This window comes from Papaver somniferum, chromosome 1, assembly GCF_003573695.1.
Source record: "Papaver somniferum cultivar HN1 chromosome 1, ASM357369v1, whole genome shotgun sequence".
In the NCBI taxonomy this organism is placed as follows: Eukaryota; Viridiplantae; Streptophyta; class Magnoliopsida; order Ranunculales; family Papaveraceae; genus Papaver; species Papaver somniferum.
Genome location: NC_039358.1, coordinates 205,043,924 through 205,048,372, shown reverse-complemented (window position 1 = coordinate 205,048,372; position 4,449 = coordinate 205,043,924). Strand labels below are relative to the sequence as shown.

The 4,449-nt window shown below is 37.5% G+C and overlaps 1 long non-coding RNA gene and 1 other non-coding gene across 2 annotated transcripts; both read left to right on the top strand.

Moving 5' to 3' along the window:
• Nucleotides 1-972: 972 nt before the first annotated feature.
• Nucleotides 973-1,811, top strand: LOC113335756. The gene is made up of 3 exons (XR_003353468.1): nt 973-1,178; nt 1,522-1,583; nt 1,680-1,811. It is a non-coding gene; the product is annotated as an uncharacterized LOC113335756 (long non-coding RNA).
• Nucleotides 1,812-2,583: 772 nt separating this feature from the next.
• Nucleotides 2,584-2,657, top strand: TRNAE-UUC. Its single transcript has one exon. It is a non-coding gene; the product is annotated as a tRNA-Glu (tRNA).
• Nucleotides 2,658-4,449: the final 1,792 nt, after the last annotated feature.

The following is a 4,449-nucleotide window of genomic DNA, read 5'->3' as shown; positions in this document are numbered from 1 at the left end:
TTCTCTGAATCGGTTTCAAAGAGAATGTTTCTGCAGTTAAGGCTGTCGTAATTCCTATTGGCTGAGCTAGAGTCAATAAAGTTCGTGCATCAAAATCTCAGCATATGAATCCTGCCCCTGCAAATCCTGGGTGACCTCTGGCTGCTCTATCTGTGTTAATCTTAATCCAGTTGATGTGCGGAATGGACCATCCTACCGATGTTGTTGATATCCTTTTGTTTCTCCTTAGGTGGTTAAATAACGGTGCATCTCCTGGTATGATTGATGGTGAAGAGTGTAGTGCTCCGTAGAATTCTTGTTTCGGTTTTTGTGCCCACGCTAGGATTTCTTCTTAGGTTGTTTGCTTTTGTTGGTATATTAGATTATTCCTAGCTAGCCATAAGGTCCAAAATAGAAAACAAAAAGAGGAGATTACATATGTTGACGTAGGTTGTTGACGGATTTGTGAAATGGTTGCCTGAGGCATTCTGGTGAAAGATTAAGGTGTTGCGGGAAATAGTTGTCGTTGGACAGTGTATTGGAAGGTGACTTGCTAATTCTGGATCAACGTTGCATCTGCTGCATATGTCTAAGTTGGTCAAATGGATGTGATGTAAGAATGAGAAGGATGATAATCCTTCATTGATGGCTTTCCACAAAAAAAAAAAAAAACTGAATTTTTGATGGACATGATAAAGTCCATAGGAATTTGATGGGTGATAGAGGAGTGTGAGTTGGTTAATCATGAGTTAGACATTTGTATCCTGATGAGGTAGTGTAGTTTCGTGGTGATTAACAAGTTACTTAATGACTAGTTTGTTTTTTCTAATAAAATCTTTAAAAAGATCAGCAAGTCGTAAGACGTATTCCGAATACAACCGCCGGGTGCCCAGACACAGTAGTAGGCCTATGTACAAAGTTGGTCCATCGAAAATACATTTCACCCACAAGTCAATACTATCGGCGTTGTTTAGCACCAGAGATCTGGGAGAGACTAGAGAGTAGACAAACAACATTGTTTCGATCAAACCCTAATAATTTCTTCAAATCCACTTTCTAATCTATTGATCTCTTGTTCAATTCTTCTTCGAATGGCTTCAAATGGAACTGAAAATAGCTTGGAGAAGATTAAAAAGCAGCTCGCATCAAGTTCTGGCAAGAATCTATTGCAAGGTCCAATCCTTAAACGTTCTGAAACGGTAAATAATGGGTTTCTTTGTTTTTCTTTAGGTTTTTTCATTTGAATCTATATGAATTTCTTCATTTTTGAGCTCAATTTGATGACCTAACGCTACTAATTTGATTTAGCTCATAAGATAGATATTCAGCATGAGAGCACACCAAACTTCATGCTAGCTAATTTACCTGCCTCACCCTTGGGTTGACTGTTGAGATATATGCCCCTTTAAATTGCCTTGTAGTATCTGAATTTGAGTTTCTTCCATTTGAGGAGGCGGGGCATTGGTTGATTCACTCAAGTGTTGGACATTTTTTGTTCTTATTGTGGTTTGTTTCTGACTTGTGGTTTCCTGTAATGAACAGTTGAGGAAATGGAATGAGAGATGGATGATCTTAGACCCAACCACTGGAAAAATGGAATACAAGTATGATGTTTTTTCGTTGTTTGGTAAAGTTTCAGTAGTGTGTTATTCTAACTAATTACTCTATTGTGTTATAACAATCTGTTTGTGATGCTATAGCCTATAGGACTCGAAGAAATGAGACGGTTGTCAAGGGGTCTATTATGTTTGATGCAAATAGCACAGTTACATTATCCCCTGTGAATTTCCAGTGAGATAAGTTCCCTTCTCTACATGCTGCAGTGGACTGCCAAAGTACGATGGTTGTTATTTCTGTATCCTCACGAACTAAGAGCTTATTTACCGTATACAGATGATTAGCTTTGTTTATTCACTTTTTGAATCTAGAACAATATGCTGATCTGATTTTCGGGATCTTAATTGTAGAAACTTCTTTGCTTGATTTTAGTTCCTTAAGAATTGTTCTGTTGCATCTTAACTACTGTTTGCTAGATATTGGAACACCGCAGAAAAATGAGTACTATCTTTGTTCTGTTGCATCTTAACTACTGGTGCTGCTCGCGCTTGGGTATCAACTTTACAGTAAGTTTGTTCGGATATCTTCCCCTTATTGCTTTATTGCCTAAAAAAGTTTCCAATACAATGCTATTAAACTTAATTACTAGAATTGGAAGCTGAGGCTATTGGATGATGCCCGAGTTTGTCCGTTTTCCTTTTCTTTAGGGGATTTTGTTTTTGAGTGAAAAGTCAATCATGAATTAGGTTTATCTAATAAAACTGAATTAGAACGTGTAGAGGACCAGATTTTACTTTTCAATGTCATACTCATATGAGTTAAGATTACTTGTGTGAACTCGGGGGTTTGTACAATTGCAACTCATCTTACATGGACTTGTCTTCTTAGCTGCAAAAAATTATTCATAATCATTTAATTGCATCAGACGTAAAAGCTATTAGCCAATGCATTTAAGAGAGATTAACACAATTTTGATACCAAATTCTTTTTGCGCTAAGACGAAGCTGTATGCCATTGAGAATTTAATTAGAGCAATCTAAGCAACATTCCATTGTAGTCCAGCCCGGTTAGGATACCTGGCTTTCACCCAGGCGACCCGGGTTCAAATCCCGGCAATGGAATTTTTTTTATTTTTGCATTCCATGTTTAGCATGGATGACTGCTCAACTAAGAGCTTATATACCATCGACATTAAAAAAACCACCTACATATTTAGAGCCTTTTGAGACCAACACGAAATGCCTTGAGTTTCTTCTTTTTTTTCGGGGGATAACCTTGTATTGTTCTGAATAATTTGATTCACATCACTGTCAGGAGCTTCTGGCTCTTCATCTCATGCATATTTGCCTGCATATGTGAGTTATCATGAATAAGTGTCCCATCAGGTCCTTCAATGAAGTACTTCTTCATTCTAAGACCCTTAGGCATTGTCTTGCACTCTTGCTCCATATTTCTTTGCCTATACCTGCAGCGTACGTGTAAGAATAGCAAAACCAGTTAATATGGAATGAAAAGAAATGCTAAATTAACCTCTTGATAGTTGGAGATGACTCAGGTTACTGCTGCATGCTCTGGGATTTTAGAGCTCAAACTGTTAAGTGAAGAAGCCAAAATTACTGTGCTGGTACATTAAACCAAGGGTATTCACGATCCATGGGCTGTGGATCAGATCCGGGCTGTGGATCAGATCCGTATGGTACTGATCCATAGTCCATGAATATGAACGCCCGTGGTAATGTTATGTATTCCACCTCTTAATTTGGTTTCTTCTTCTCCGGGGTTTTAGAGCTCAATTGTTAGGTGAAGAGACTAAAACTGTCCTAGTACATTAAAACCAAGGGTATTCACCATTCATGGCCTCTGGATCAGATCGGTGTATAGTAATGGTACTGATCCATAGTCCATGAATATGAACTCTCGTGGTAATGTTATGTATTCCTCCTCCTCTTGTATAGTAATGGTACTGATCCATAGTCCATGAATATGAACTCCCGTGGTAATGTTATGTATTCCTCCTCCTCTTTGATTTCTTCTTCTCCGGGGTTTTAGAGCTCAATTGTTAGGTGAAGAGAAAAGAGTGAAAAATGGTTGAGATTTACATGGGTCGTGCCTATACCGCTTGGCGCTCAAACAAGTCAGTATGTAATTGGTGGTAATTTTCAGTAGGGCTTTGATAAGAAATCCCCAATTACTTAGAATTCTTAATTAAAACTAGGGTTAGGGTTAGAAATTCCTAAATTCTCTTGTTTTAGGCATTAGTTTATTTTTGGAAATTGTTCTGTTTTAAGAATTTTATTTTAGATTCCTAGTTATAGAAGTAGTTTCCTTTCTAGGTTACCTTTCCTTAATTTTATTGTTCAGTGACCTATATAAGAAGGTCTAGTGTAATTAGTTTGATTATCTATGAGAATTATAAGTTTGTTCTAAGTTTCTGTGTTCTTTTAAATTCTACTCTGCTGGCCGTGGGTAAGAACTATTAAGTTCTTATCAATTGGTATCAGAGCATGCGTATCCTATTTATGACCAAAACTCGAAAACAAAAACAAGTAATTATGGAGAAGCAATTAGGTGAGCTAACGGAGAAGATGACTGAGATGACATCAAATCAAGCTTTGTTAATTGAGAGGATCGGCCAGCTTGTGGAAAGCAAAGCAGTTGGGAATAATGAGGGACAAAACCAATCAAAAAGAGGAGGTGAGCGATTATATTTTTCCAAGTTTGATGGATCTGATGTAGAAGGTTGGCTCTTTAAGGCTGCACAATATTTTGAGTATTATGAAACACCTGCGAATCAGAAAATCAAGTTGGCAACATGTAATTTAGATGGTAAAGCTTTACAATGGTATAGGTGGTTGAAGAGAACTAAACCTGTAGTTACTTGGGGAGAATTTGAGAAAGCCATTATTAGTCGTT